Source organism: Aquarana catesbeiana, linkage group LG05, assembly GCF_042186555.1.
Source record: "Aquarana catesbeiana isolate 2022-GZ linkage group LG05, ASM4218655v1, whole genome shotgun sequence".
In the NCBI taxonomy this organism is placed as follows: Eukaryota; Metazoa; Chordata; class Amphibia; order Anura; family Ranidae; genus Aquarana; species Aquarana catesbeiana.
This window is the reverse complement of record NC_133328.1, coordinates 378498994-378515532: the sequence shown is the minus strand read 5'-3', so window position 1 is coordinate 378515532 and position 16539 is coordinate 378498994. Positions and strand designations below refer to the sequence as shown.

The following is a 16539-nucleotide window of genomic DNA, read 5'->3' as shown; positions in this document are numbered from 1 at the left end:
TCAGTATCAGGGCAAAACAACAGGTTTACTTAAAGTGACCCCGTTGCTTTTAAAGTTATAAATGGCCAATACCCTTTAAAAATCCTGAATGGACCCAGAAGGGTTAATCAAGCCCCTGATAACAAGTTTGGTTGTTCTTTGGTGACAGGATATTCCAATCAACATTTTTCTGTTAGAAAGATTTTCAATAAATATTGGAATTTACCAAAGAATGACAAGGTGCTTGGTCCCACCCTTCCAGATCGCCCTGTGGTTATTTTCAGAGGAGCACCCTCTCTCCGTCATAGGATTGCTCCCAATGTGGTAGACCCTCCTAAAACTGTCTAATTTTTTCAAACCATGAAAGGCTTCTATCCTTGTAGAAGATGTGATATTTGCTAAATTAATTCCTTTAGAGGGCGGAGATGTGAAACCTTTCAATCGACCCAGACAAACAAATCATACAATATAGAGTCATTCATTACATGCTCTACGGAGTATGTGGTGTATATGATAGTGTCCAAGCTCCAAACAGTACATTGGAGACACGAAGAGAGCTCTACATATACATTTGTCTGAGCATGAAGGGAATATTAAGCGTGGCTTCAGCAAACATAATTTGTCCAGAAACTACGCTAAACATCACGACAAAAAACTCAAAGGGACTCTTTTTTTGGCCTTGGATAAACTCCAACCTCATTGGGGAGGCATAAATAAAGTTAGAGCCATTTCCCGGCTTGAAACTAGATGGATTTTTGACATAAAATCCTATGTGCCCTATGGCTTAAATGTAGATTGGGATATTAATTCTTTTATTAATAATTCCTAATAATTTCATACTTTTTATTTAATTTTTCAATAAATGTTTAGGTAATATCTAATGAATTTTACTAATTTCATTAGTATTATTAAATATTATTTTTTATATTTTTATGAATTGCACAATGTTATTTTAATCAATTGTTATTGTTTTCATTTGTACACATCCTATTGGTCATTTGTATATTATGCAACTTTTTCCAGACTTCTCGCTTGCTGGTTTGCAACCCATCAGTATAATATATGCATATCTTTCGGCCACAAGATGGCAAAATTTTCATTGTTTCCCTCTTTGGCTTATCTCTGTTTTTGTCTATTAAAGTCTGCATAGGCAGCCAGTAGTTAATATGGTGGCGTCTTTTCCGTTCCCATCCTCCTACCCTGAACGGCCAGTATCTACTTAAACCCCAAACATAATGACAGCGTCACTCGGCCAATCCCCAGACGACGTCCTATCGTGACAAAACGGGTAGGGTGGAATCTGTGACAATGACATCATTACGTTTCTCATAAGTGATTGATGGGAAGCAAACAGAAAGCAGCAGGAAGCCTGTGGAGATGCCACAATTTTTATCTTTGATCTGCATTGTGTTACGCTCACGAAGGATGAGATAATTTGTAAGTGCAATTCGTTTGGCTTATTAAATTACTGTTTATGAACCACTACACTATGGGAGCATTTTTTGTTTTTGTTTTTCGAGTACCACGATCATAGCCTCAAAATGTGGACATCGGTATAGGTTTTTGGGAGACCTGAATTTCCCTGTGCCTGGTGAGACTACCTTAGGGTGGTCATCTATAGTCGGTAAGGAGCATTAATACTCACCTAGGTGTGAAGCATCTTGGATATTGGATCTTTTTTCACTATCTTTACTCTGGAGTATCATCTTTACACCCTATATGGATTTTTTAATGACTTTTTAATGCACGGCTTGTATTGGAATGGGACTGAGTTTACATATTATTTACAATAATCATTTGTTTAATAATTCTTTCCGCATTCACTTCCACTTATGTGTCAGTATTGTGATTTTATCTTGTTGTTTATCACATATTAATTTTACCAATTCTTTGTGATATCTGCCTTAGTTTTTTAAGTGAGAGTTCTTTTCACCAATATTTTCATGCATCAGTTGTTTCAATTGATTTTGGTTTCACTTCTTGGTTTATCACCTTTTAGCAATTTCTGTGTTGTATTTGCCTTAGTTTTTCTAGTTGAGAGTTTTTTCACCATTACCTCTTGATCAATATTTTCAAATTCACTATATTAGCACTGCATCTTTATTTATCACAGTGTTTTTGAGTTTTTGTATTGGACTTTTTGGTGCTGGCTGCTTTTATTTATTTATTTTCAATATATATCTTTTTATTTCTAGCGCAGGGTTAATCTTCGGGTTTTTGTTTAAAACCCCTCCATGATGACATCACGGAGCTGGTGGATGTTCGAGACCTTGCACTCATCCACCTTCCGTTTGAGGATGCCCCACAGATGCTCAATAGGGTTTAGGTCTGGAGATATGCTTGGCCAGTCCATCACCTTTACCCTCAGCTTCTTTAGCAAGGCAGTGGTCATCTTGGAGGTGTGTTTGGGGTCATTATCATTTTGGAATACTGCCCTTTGGCCCAGTCTCCAAAGGGAGGGGGTCATGCTCTGCTTCAGTATGTCACAGTAAATATTGACATCCATGGTTCCCTCAATGAACTGCAGTTCCCCATTGGTGGCAGCACTCATGCAACCCCAGACCATGACACTCCCACCACCATGTTTGACTGTAGGCAAGACACACTTGTCTTTGTACTCCTCACCTGGTTGCCGCCACACACGCTTGACACCATCTGAACCAAATAAGTTTATCTTGGTCTCATTTGACCACAGGACATGGTTCCAGTAATCCATGTCCTTAGTCTGCTTGTCTTCAGCAAACTGTTTGCGGTCTTTCTTGTGCATCATCTTTAGAAGAGGCTTCCTTCTGGGACGACAGCCATGCAGACCAAATAGATGCAGTGTGCGGCATATGGTCTGAGCACTGATAGGCTGACCCCCCACCCCTTCAACCTCTGCAGCAATGCTGGCAGCACTCATACGTCTATTTCTCAAAGACAACCTCTGGATATGATGCTGAGTGGAACCTGTCCTGTTAAACCACTGTATGGTCTTGGCCACTGTGCTGCAGCTCAGTTTCAGGGACTTGGCAATCTTCTTATAGCCTATGCCATCTTTATGTAGAGCAGCAATTCTTTTTTTCAGATCCTCAGAGAGTTCTTTGCCATGAGGTGCCATGTTGAACTTCCAGTGACTGAGAGAGTGAGAGCGATAACACCAAATTAAACACACCTGCTCCCCATTCACACCTGAGACCTTGTAACACTAACGAGTCACATGACACTGGGGAGGGAAAATGTTTAATTGGACCCAATTTGGACATTTTCACGTAGGGGTGTACTCACTTTTTTTGCCAGCAGTTTAGACATTAATGGCTATGTGTTGAGTTATTTTGAGGGAACAGCAAATTTACACTGTTATACAAGCTGTACACTGACTTGTTTACATTGTAGCAAAGTGTCATTTCTTCAGTGTTGTCACATGAAAAGATAGAATAAAATATTTACAAAAGTGTGAGGGGTGTACACACTTTTGTGAGATACTGTATATACATATATTCTTTTTTTTTTTATCATTAATTGGCCGGCACAGTTACAGTGTAGAAAATAATTATTTGATCCCCTGCAGATGTATTTTAAATGATAGAAACAGAATATCAACCAAAAATCCAGAAAAAAACACACAATACAGATGTTATTAATTGAGTTGCAGTTCAGTGAGTAAAATAAGTACAGTGGTGACAGAAAGTATTCAAACCCCCTTAAATGTTTCACTCTTTGTTATATTGCAGCCATTTGCTAAAATCATTTAAGTTCATTTTTTTCCTCAATGTACACACAGCACCCCATATTGACAGAAAAACACAGAATTGTTGACATTTTTGCAGAATTATTAAAAAAGAAAAACTGAAATATCACATGGTCCTAAGTATTCAGACCCTTTGCTGTCACACTCATATATTTAACTCAGGTGCTGTCCATTTCTTCTGATCATCCTTGAGATGGTTCTACACCTTCATTTAAGTCCAGCTGTGTTTGATTATACTGATTGGACTTGATTAGGAAAGCCACGCACCTGTCTATATAAGACCTTACAGCTCACAGTGCATGTCAGAGCAAATGAGAATCATGAGGTCAAAGGAACTGCCTCAATTCAGAGACAGAATTGTGGCAAGGCACAGATCTGGCCAAGGTTACAAAAACATTTCTGCTGCACTTAAGGTTCCTAAGAGCACAGTGGCCTCCATAATCCTTAAATGGAAGACGTTTCGGATGACCATAACCCTTCCTAGAGCTGGCCGTCCAGCCAAACTGAGCTATCGGGGGAGAAGAGCCTTGGTGAGAGAGGTAAAGAAGAACCCAAAGATCACTGTGGCTGAGTTCCAGAGATGCAGTCGGGAGATGGGAGAAAGTTGTAGAAAGTCAACCATCACTGCAGCCCTCCACTAGTCGGGGCTTTATGGCAGAGTGGCCCGACGGAAGCTTCTCCTCAGTGTAAGACACATAAAAGCCTGCATGGAGTTTGCTAAAAAAAACCTGAAGGATTTCAAGATGGTGAGAAATAAGATTCTTTGGTCTGATGAGACCAAGATAGAACTTTTTGGCCTTAATTCTAAGCGGTATGCGTGGAGAAAACCAGGCACTGCTCATCACCTGTCCAATACAGTCCCAACAGTGAAGCATGGTGGTGGCAGCATCATGCTGTGGGGGTGTTTTTCAGCTGCAGGGACAGGACGACTGGTTGCAATCGAGGGAAAGATGAATGCGGCCAAGTACAGGGATATCCTGGACGAAAACCTTCTCCAGAGTGCTCAGGACCTCAGACTGGGCCGAAGGTTTACCTTCCAACAAGACAATGACCCTAAGCACACGGCTAAAATAACAAAGGAGTGACTTCACAACAACTCTGTGACTGTTCTTGAATGGCCCAGCCAGAGCCCTGACTTAAACCCAATTGAGCATCTCTGGAGAGACCTAAAAATGGCTGTCCACCAACGTTTACCATCCAACCTGACAGAACTGGAGAGGATCTGCAAGGAGGAATGGCAGAGGATCCCCAAATCCAGGTGTGACAAACTTGTTGCATCTTTCCCAAAAAGACTCATGTCCGTATTAGATCAGAAGGGTGCTTCTACTAAATACTGAGCAAAGGGTCTGAATACTTAGGACCATGTGATATTTCAGTTTTTCTTTTTCAATAAATCTGCAAAAATGTCAACAATTCTGTGTTTTTCTGTCAATATGGGGTGCTGTGTGTACATTAATGAGGAAAAAAAATGAACTTAAATGATTTTAGCAAATGGCTGCAATATAACAAAGAGTGAAAAATTTAAGGGGGTCTGAATACTTTCCGTCCCCACTGTATGTGATTCCAAAGCAAAACATGACATAGTACTTGGTGGAGAAACCCTTGTTGGCAAGGACAGAGGTAAGACGTTTCTTGTAGTTGGTTACCAGGTTTGCACACATCTCAGGAGGAATTTTGGTCCACTGCTCTTACAGAACTTCTCTAAATCCTTACGGTTTCTTGGCTGTCGCTTAATAACTCAAAGTTTCAGCTCCCGCCATACATTTTTTATAGGATTAAGGTCTGGACACTGGCTAGGCCACTCCATGACCTTAATGTGCTTGTTCTTGAGCTACTCCTTTGTTGCCTTGGCGGTATGTTTTGGGTCATTGTAATGCTGGAATACCCATCACCAGTTTTTTGGCTGAAAGAAAAAGGTTCTCATCCGAATCTTTACAATACATGGCCCCATTCATTGGGCCCTCAATGCGGCAAAGTCATCCTCTACCTTTAGCAGAGAAACAGCTCCAAAGCATAATGTTTCCATCTCTGTGCTTGACTGTAGGGATAGTGTTCTTAGGGTCATAGTCAGCATTTTTCTCACTCCAAACACAAGTCGAGTTAATGCCAAAGAGCTCAATTTTGGTCTCACCTGGCCACAGCATTCCCCCAATCCTTCTCTGAATCATTTAGATGTTCAAATTGCAGACAGACCTGTACATGTGCCTTCTTGGGGAGGGGGACCTTGCGGGCGCTGCAGGATTTCAATCCATTGTGGCGTATTGTGTTACCAATGGTTTGTTTGGTGACTGTGATCCAAACTGCCTTGAGATCATTCACAAGCTCCTCCCCTGTAGTTGTGGGCTGATCCCTCACTTTCCTCATGAACATCCTTACCCCATGAGGCGAAATCTTGCATGGCACTTCAGACTGAGGGCAATTCATGGTTATTTTGTATTTCTTCCATTTGCAAACAATAGCTCCAACAGTTGTCTCCTTCTCACCAAGCTTCTTGTTGATGGTCTTGTAGCCCATTCCAGCCTTGGGCAGGTCTACAATCTTGTCCCTGACGTCCTTTGACAGCTCTTTGGTCTTGCCTATGATGGTGAGGCTTGAACGGAAGAAAGAGATTATGTGGACAGGTGTCTTTTAAACACATACAGTAAAACCTTGGTTTGAGAGTAACTTGGTTTAAGAGCGTTTTGCAAAACAAGCAAAGTTTTTTCATAAATTTTGACTTGATATACAAGCGATGTCTTGATATACAAGTAGTGTCAAGTCACAGCTCACAGCTTTACCCCGGACGCCTGCATACTTAGATGTGCCTGTTTTAGTAATCAACCATGTGAGTTGCTAAATGTTGTGCCTTCATTAAATGTAACCATATTGCTACACTTAAATGCACCTCTCTTCTCTTTTATACTCTGTAGTTCCTGCTGAATTTTGCTTCTAATCCCCTTGTGGAGGCTGTCATTTATAAATGGACATTTTATGGTTACACAACCTATCACACTGCTATGATCTTTTTATATGGACTATAAAGACCTATGAATAAATGGTTGTGGAACAAATCATCTGAGTTTCCATTATTTCTTATGGGAAGATTTGCTTTGATAGACAAGTGCTTTGGATTACAAGCATGTTTCCGGAAGGAATTATGCTAGCAATCCAAGGTTTTACTGTAACGGGTTGTTGTTAGGAGCACCTTCTTAAATTGACAGGACTAATCTGTGTACCACATGAGCACATACGGTAGCCAGTGTGTGGAAGCCAAAATTATTGTTGGTTGGAAGGGGATCAAATACTTATTTTACTCACTAAATTGCAACTCAATTTATAACATTTGTATCATGTGTTTTTTCTAGATTTTTGGTTGATAATCTGTCTCTATCATTTAAAAAACACCTATGATAACAATTATAGACCCTTCATTTCTTTGTAAGTGGGCAAACTTACAAAATCTGCAGGGGACCAAATAATTATTTTAGCCATTGTATAATAATTACAAAAGTCTAATTCTAATCTTGCTTTTTATACCTGTTATGCAGGCTGCCTAAGCACTGTTGATTGGAATACTATTATAGGGAATGTGTCAGCTGGAGAACCAGACCATCGGGCTCTGTGTAAGCAGGCACAGGGACATTCCTATTTTATTCAAGAACACATAATAATTAAAAAAAGTCATATTTTTTACCGGCTATGTGGCCTGAATGTATTACAAGTATACAAAGACTTAATTTGAGCTTCAAAGACTGAATAATATGAAACCGACAAGATGTCTTTAAGTGTGACACCTCAAGAGACATGCACATCTGCAAAGGCAAAATGGATTGGCCTTTTCTATAGAAGCATGCTCTGGTTGTAAAAGATTTCTTACATTTTGAGCTGCAAATCAGCAAACACACTGGAACACAAAAATATATACATGCCTTTTTAACATTTAATTTATTGGCCTTTATATTACTTTTCTCTACTGGGAAGCATTTATAAAGCCATAGCACTCACAGCAATCAAATAATTATTGCTTCAAACCTAAGGAGGAACCACTTTAGTCAAAAATTGTAACTCCAGCATTGTATTGCTGTAGAATATTCCAATTAAGATACCCACGAGCTGACATTCTGTGGTAGTTCAGCATTTATGCCTAGAAATCTAATTAATCCATTCCTATACAGAGGTAACTGTTGTATTATTCTAGTTAAGATATTTTTAACTACTGTGCCAAAATAAAAAAAATAAAAAAACATCTGAAAGAAAGAAATGACATAATAAAGAAAACTGTAGGGAAAAATAACTAGAATTTAATGAGGCATGAAGAAGGCTATTGTTTTATCAAAGTAATTTTACTTGATCTTATTTTAGACACTACTAATTTAATTGGCATTCAAAATATTAGGTTCTACATATGTGCATAATATAAACAGTTCTATGCCAGTTGTTAAGATGCATGCTCAACTGTATCCAGAGATTCGAATTATGTTCAAAGTAATTGGGTCTTTAAGAAGACATGACGATAAAATATCCACCCAAATGTACTTAGTTCTTAAAATACACCATTATTTCTAATGAACTATACAGTTTTGACAGCTCATTAGATGCAGTTAATTAAAAACTATTTTCAGAGGCAAAAAGCCACAGAGGTAACTTTCATTTATTTTAAAAGGAATTGTATTGATCACAAAATAAGTTAAAAAAAAAAAGGAAAAAAACATAGGAGCATCCCACATCAAATCAAAGAAGAACAGGTATAGATAGGTTTGCAAAAACATAAGTTTGCTCCTTCTTTCCAAGAAAAAAAAATGTTAAGTATACCATTAAAAGTTTTTTTGTTGTATAAGTGCAAAAAAATAGCTTTTTAATCCTGCCCGAAATTCCGTTAGCTGATAACTTTCTGCCTTCTGATTCTGTTGACTGCTGTTATTTAGCACTGATATCAACTCTGTCCAGTTCTCCTCTGTAAATTACAGACACCTTCCTCTTATGTTATGGAGATGAAGAGAGGGGAGGGGTTCTGTAGTGTTAACATACACACTGCCACCTGAATGAAACTGCTTATGCGTATGGCAAGGGATGCAAGGCATGGATATAATATAAAACAGAGAAAAGAGAAGTGAATGTCCTATACGGATTCTATGAAGGGATGCTAAAAGGGGCCCACCGTAATGTGCAGGTAAAAGTGTACACCACAACTGAAAAGAAATGACATAAACAGACATTAGCTAAAACTGCAGGTAGTCCATTTATCTCATGAAAAACAACACTAACACTAGAAAGCTGGTCCTACAGTCAGGGCGCCTGAAGTAAGAGCAACTATATAATGTAAGAAACAAAAGAAGAGGAAAGGAGGACAAGACTGTGCAACCCACATCTAGCGTAACATTAAGAAACTCTCAACAATTTTTTATGAAAAGTGTAGCCTACATACATACTCCACACACGCATAATTTGCGTGTGAAGTTTTTTTTATACAACACTAGATGTAGTTTGAAATGTTTTATCTCCCTTCCCAGTTCTTTTGTTTCTTCTTGTCCTAGGGTGACAACACTGCTCCTCCGTAGATACAGAGCAGTGCGTGAGCGTTGTCACCCTAGGACATTAAATGTGTTACTGGCAGTATCACCAGATGAAGCTAAAGGGCCAAAAAAAGAGATCTGCACCAAATCATTTAGGAACCTGTAAGTTGCAATATATTATATTTTGCTTTTGGGTTTAGATATTTCTTAAAAAAGAAGACGAAAACAGAAAAGCCTGAGGATCCAAGAAGTGGAAACAACCAGATTGAGCTAGATGCCTATGTCATGTAATTGAACATTTTTAGGAGAAAATTATCATAAAATGAAACAATAATTGGAGGTTAAAAAACTCATCTATGTAAGTGATGTGAGCCTAACTGTCTTATCACACAAGTATTCTACATAGCAATTATAACAGAGCTGTAATACAGCCCATTATACCCTATTGTGCCATAACTGTAAACTGTAACAACATATTGCAGCATACATAGAATAAAAGCCAAACACTGGTGACATCACAACCATTTATTTAGCCACACTGGTATACTGGACTGTGCCCACACCCTTCTGTCACATTTCACCCCATTGGGCTACGATTAAGCACAATAGGGATGAAACACATCAGTGGGGCGTGGCCAAGGGTGGGAACTATTCAGGAAGCCAGTGTGGCTGAATAAATTATCAATGGTTGTGACTGTATCAGTGTGCAGCATGATGAGTGGGGACGAGCTCTCTGAACCCGGCACCTTGGCCTTTACAAACCAGAAAAGCACAAGAGGCTTTTGAGTGGCACTAATCCTGAGATCCATCAACAGTCATAAGAACATATTCCACCAGGGTAACAAATTATATCACACCAAAACAATATGTATATCACTTAGTAAAAACATATCACTATATGTCCTGATACAGTGTCTTGCAAAAGTATTCACCCCTTCTTGGCATTTTTCTTGTTTTGTTGCCTCACAACCTGGAATTAACATGGATTGTTTGAGGATTCGCATCATTTAATTTACAGAACATGCCCACAACTTTGAAGATTTTTTTTATTGTGAAGCAAACAACAAATAGGACAAAATAACAGAAAAAGTCAATGTGCATAACTATTCACCCCCCTAAAGTCAATACTTTGTAGAGCCACCTTTTGCGGCTATCACAGCTCCAAGTCGCTTTGGATAAGTCTCTATGAGCTTGCCACATCTTACCACTGGGATTTTTGCCCATTCCTCCTTGCAAAACTGCTCTAGCTCCTTTAAGTTGGATGGTTTGCACTTGTGAACAGCAATCTTTAAGTCTGATCACAGATTTTCTATTAGATTGAGGACTAGGCCATTCCAACACATTTATATGTTTCCCCTTAAACCACTCAAGTGTTGCTTTAGCAGTGTGTTTGGGGTCATTGTCCTGCTGGAAGGTGAACCTCTGTCCTAGCCTCAAATCACACATGCAGTGGTACAGGTTTTGCTCAAGAATATCCCTGTATTTAGCACCATCCATCTTTCCCTCAACTCTGACCAGTTTTCCAGTCCCGACTGCTGAAAAACATCCCCACAGCATGATGCTGCCACCACCATGTTTCATTGTGGGGATGGTGGTCTTTGGGTGATGTGATGTGTTGAGTTTGCGCCAGACATAGCGTTTTCTTTGATGGCCAAAAAGTTAAATTTTAGTCTCGTCAGACCAGAGCACCTTCCTCCATACATTTTGGGAGTCCAAAAGTAATCCCTTCCCACTGGCTGTACATATATATTGTATCTGGGATCATGGACTGGGAAGACAGCTGTGCTGCCACATACAGTATGTCACAAAAGTAAGTACACCCTTCACATTTTTGTAAATATTTTATTCTATCTTTTCATGTGACAACACTGAAGAAACGACACTTTGCTACAATGTAAAGTAGTCAGTGTAAAGCTTGTATAACAGTGTAAATTTGCTGTCCCCTCAAAATAAGTCAACACACAGCTATTAATGACTAAACCGCTGGCAACAAAAATGAGTACACCCCTAAGTGAAAATGTCCAAATTGGACCCAATTAGCGATTTTCCATTCTTGGTGTCATGTGACTCGTTAGTGTTACAAGGTCTCAGGTGTGAATGGGGAGCAGGTGTGTTAAATTTGGTGTTGTTGCTCTCACTCTCTCATACTGGTCACTGGACGTTCAACATGGCACCACATGGCACCTCATGGCAAACAACTCTCTGAGGATCTGAAAAAAAGAATTGTTGCTCTACATAAAGATGGCCTAGGCTATAGGGAGATTGCCAAGACCCAGAAACTGAGCTGCAGCACGGTGGCCAAGATGATACAGCGGTTTAACAAAACAGGTTCCACTCAGAACAGGCCTCACCATGGTCGACCAAAGAAGTTGAGTGCACGTGCTCAGCGTCATATCCAGAGATTTTCTTTGAGAAACAGAGGTATGAGTGCTGCCAGCATTGCTGCAGAGGTTGAAGGGGTAGGGGGTCAGCCTGTCAGTGCTCAGACCATATGCCGCACACTGCATCAAATTGATCTGCATTACTGTCGTCCCAGAAAGAAGCCTCTTCTAAAGATGATGCACAAGAAAGCCCACAAACAGTTTGCTGAAGACAAGCAGACTAAGGACATGAATTACTGGAACCATGTCCAGTGGTCTGATGAGACCAAAATAAACTTATTTGGTTCAGATGGTGTCAAGCGTGTGTGGCGGCAACCAGGTGAGGAGTACAAAGACAAGTGTGTCTTGCCTACAGTTCATTGAGGGAACCATGAATACCAACATGTACTGTGACATACTGAAGCAGAGCATGATCCCCTCCCTTTGGAGACTGGGCCGCAGGGCAGTATTCCAACATGATAACGACCCCAAACACACCTTCAAGATGACCACTGCCTTGCTAAAGAAGCTGAGGGTAAAGGTGATGGACTGGTCCAGCATGTCTTTAGACCTAAACTCTATTGAGCATTTGTGGGGCATCCTCAAACGGAAGGTGGAGGAGCGCAAGGTCTCAAACTTCCACCAACTCTGTTATGTCGTCATGGAGGGGTGGAAGAGGACTCCAGTGGCAACCTGTGAAGCTCTGCTGAACTCCATGCCCAAGAGGGTTAAGGCAGTGTTGGAAGATAATGGTGGCCACACAAAATATTGACACTTTTAGGCCCAATTTGGACATTTTCACTTAGGGGTGTACTCACTTTTGTTCCCAGCGGTTTAGACATTAATGGCTGTGTGTTGAGTTATTTTGAGGGGACAGCAAATTTACACTGTTATACAAGCTGTACACTCACTAATTTACATTGTAGCAAAGTGTCATTTCTTCAGTGTTGCCACATGAAAAGATAGAATAAAATATTTACAAAAATGTGAGGAGTCTACTAACTTTTGTCAGATACTGGACATGCATACCATGTCTGTGCTAGAAATGCTTTTGAGTGTGCCCCCCCAAACACGGAGACCGAGCTGTCACCAACAGCTACTGTCTTAAAGTATCAGAAGCCTGGAGGGCCAGCTCACAGTCACGTGATCACTGTGATAACCAATCATGATAATCAATTGTGACGCTTTCCCTGTATCACCTTCTCCTCTGTGAGGAGAAAAAAATAAAATGTTTCTTTGTGAAGGCAGTAGTAAAAAACAGTATGTTAGAAAATGATAAGGATAAAATACTAGATCAGGGGCTTGATCAAGATTGTATGTGTCCGTGTTGACATTAGGATCAGCCTTACGGTCAAAATGTTTTTTAAGTTCTGGGGTTTATTTTACTCCCACAATAAAAGCCACACACCAGAAAACAACACTCATCTTATTGGCCAGGCCTCCAGGTGTGCAATGGACAGCGTGTTATGTGTGTGCATTCTTCTGGATACTTTAAAGGTGTCCCTGCTATGTTTGCATGCATATCTTGGTGTCCCTTATTTGAAATATGTTTATTTTGTCCTTATACCTTGAATACCTGCCTCTTTCAAAAGTTTGTGACCAATTGTTTGAGAGCCTATTAAAATGGGGGCATGATTTTGTGTATGTGGCTACAAATAGGGGTGTGCCTAAAAGTGGGTATGATCAGTAGGGTGTTCCAGGATTCCATTTTGAATATCTGGTTACTTTATCCTACATTTGTACCCATCAAAAACAAAAAAGAAAATAGTATGCATTTAACCAATTTATAACCAGGAATGTGCACAATGGATGGTCTATACAAACAAAGTACTACATGCCATCTCTCTTTCTAGAATAAACAAAACCCTTTTTGATTTATTATTGAAGACTAAAAAAGCAATAATGTTAATTAACGCATAACAACAAATAACTTATTTGCATTCAATATTTTGCCTAATTAATGTAAGTTTATATGTAAGTTAATATTATGGTTTAAAACTGTCCTTTCTCAGATATCTTTCCTCCTGAGGTTTCTGGGGTAAATTGATCTATATATTATATATTGTTTTTTAAATAAGTGGGCCCTCCAGGAGATTAATGCCACAGTGTGCTAGTATGTACGGCATGTTAGCACATTATGGCAGACTTACCTGTCAAACTATGCCCTCCAGTGATGCGCTGTCAGTGCTCCCATTTATCACAGGTGCATTTTCTCCTAGTGTTCTTTGCGGGTTTGCTCAGTTTGGCTACATGATTGGCCAGGCCGTGATGATGTCACTTCCATGAATGCATTTGGGAGTCACATCATCAAGGCACAGAGCAATTGTGTGTGCATTACTGCTGTCAGACAGGTAGAAGTATTTTTGGTAAAAGAGACCGATTGGTTATTCTGTTGTAAAAACCATATACATTAGCAGTTTTTACATTTTTTGAGTTCAATTCCACTTTAACTACTCATATGCCCTCCCGCATCGGTCACTTCTGAGTGGCTCATTCTGTGACCACTGTGTTCCTTGGACACAGCAGATCACAGAACGGGGTACATGGCCAATGAAAATGGCCTTGTACCATGTGATCGTAGTGAACAATCACAGCAATCACTGGTGTAAACAAAGGCTGCATGCCTGCAGTCTTTGAGCCATTCCCTCTCATAGCAATCGGCTGTGAGAGGGTACTAAATGACTCTTACAGTGATTAGGACTGTGACACTGTACTGCTCTCTCTATTGATCAGCGACTCTGGCTGCTGGAATGGTTCAAGTTCAGCGGGCGCTATGTCTACTGAAAGCAACGGGGGTTTTGGCATGTGTACACTTTGGCCACTGCCTCTATAGCTAAAGGGGGGAGTTGTTGGGGGGAGGTAAACCATGGCCCAACTGTGAAGTTTTACTGCCCCCCCCCCCCCCCAACCTAGCACACTAACAATCCCTAATAGTGCAGCCAGTCACAGTGTCCTCAGTGACCTCCACACCAGTCTCAGTGTCACCATAAGGCCTCGTTCACATGTGCAGTGCTCTCTGAAGAGCAATCCATTTGACAAGGGGTGAGGAGGCATTATATCACCACCTCATCGCCTGCTTTAACCCCTTGGACCCTGTACAAGTGCCCTCACTCACTCAAATAAGTCATACTTGTAAGGAAAGCAACAAGGATATATTTTCTGCAATGACTGCCTAGCAAAGTATCGCAGCCATGGCATGTGTACACCCCTGACTGCTGCATCTACAGCTAAAGCCTGCATCGGTTGTTTGCTCAGTAAGGACTTTTCCTGACGTCCTGCCAGTGCACGGCTCCGGTGTGAAAGCCCTCGGAGCAGCTGTTTGAGGGTGGATTGCAATCGCTATTTTTAACGCTATAGCGCCTGCAAAACGCCCTCGGTGTGAAAGGGGTCTTAGTGTAAGAAAAAAACCCCTCGACAGTTTAAAGCAGCACCGGCAGCCAATTATTTAGACAGAGTTTGGAGCCAGTTGGGATCATTTATAAATAGAAGAAGGCTGGAGCCAGTGGTGGATGGGGCAGACGGCCACATTTGCAGACCCTGCTCCTCTAGTTCTGGCTGCAGAGTAATCTCATCTGTGCTCCCTCACGGGCGATTTGAGGGAAAAGGGGGCACCCTGTACTCTGCACTCTGTATGTAGTGCACACCTGTACCCTACACTCTGTACTTAATGCCTCTTTAAGACACCCCCCCCCCCCCACCACTGTTTGTGCAGGAGGTGAAACTGCTGCCTCCTGAATGTACTTTTTTTTTGCCGAATGGGAACTTTGCATTAAAAAATGGTGTCGCAAACCAAGCATTTGGTTTGTGGCAGCCTGACAGAGCTCAACAGGCAGTGCCGCCTCTGAAGCTTGACATGTCAAATTAAAATTGCTGCACTATGAACCTAAACATCCAGGCCATGGCAATGTGTACTCAGTCAAGCAGCTGCTATGTTCATTTAGAGGTAGATGGTCAGGGAAGGTTCTATTTATTTATTCTCTTTTAGGTCAATCCCACGATTAGATGCAATCTGGTCATAACCATTGCTCTCTTTGGCATGCATAACAGAACTTATTTTTCAATTGAATCTCAGCAGGGTGGTTGATAATTTGTCATGCTGTGTTGACTTTTTAAATGTAAACCAGGCCAATTATCTGTTATGGGTATTGTCAGTGTTTACAAATTGTGTTTATACTGCTTAAATATCATTTGTTTTAGTTTCTAATAGTTCTATCATTTTTTTCAGGCTGTCAGCAAAAAAATTGCGCTCTGTCAGTAAATTTCCCATGTTCTGTCAGTAAAAAAAAGTTGTGGGAGGTTGGCAACCCCGAAAGGGGTTGCATCCTATGCATTAAGGTGAAAAAACTTCTGCCAGTGACCAGCCCCCCCCCCCATTTTACTTACCTGAGCCCCTTCATCCCCTCGGCGGAGACGTGTTCTCCCTCTCTGCATGGGGTCCCGGATCTTGATTGGATAGATTGATAGCAGTGCAGCCATTGGCTCCAACTGCTGTCAATCAAATCCAATGACACGGGCTCAGGGGGGCGGGCCGAGTCCATAGACATCCATATGTGGATTAGTGTCTATGGATGCAAATTCTGGACTCGGGAGCGCGCCCACAAGGTAACCCCCCGGTCGTGCTCATGAGTGCCTGCGGCGTAAGACTAATGCCCTGTACACACGATCAGACTTTCCGAAGGAAAATGTGCGATCGGAGCTTGTTGTTGGAAATTCCGAGCGTGTGTGGGCTCCATCGGACTTTTTCCACAGGAATTTCCGACACACAAAGTTTGAGAGCTGGATCTAAAATTTTCAAACAACAAAATCCGTTCGCATAAATTCCGTTCGTGTGTAGACAATTCCGACGCACAAAGTGCCACGCATGCTCAGAATCAAGCAGAAGAGCCGCACTGGCTATTGAACTTAATTTTTCTCGGCTCGTCATACGTGTTGTACGTCACAGCATTCTTGAACTTTGTGTGACAGTATGTATGCAAGG

At 40.9% G+C, this 16539-nt stretch overlaps 1 protein-coding gene across 2 annotated transcripts in view; it reads right to left on the bottom strand.

The window, feature by feature from the left end:
- The window catches only part of FARS2 (phenylalanyl-tRNA synthetase 2, mitochondrial), a 649181-nt gene that overhangs the window by 226937 nt on the left and 405705 nt on the right, over nt 1-16539 (bottom strand). The window lies entirely within an intron of this gene.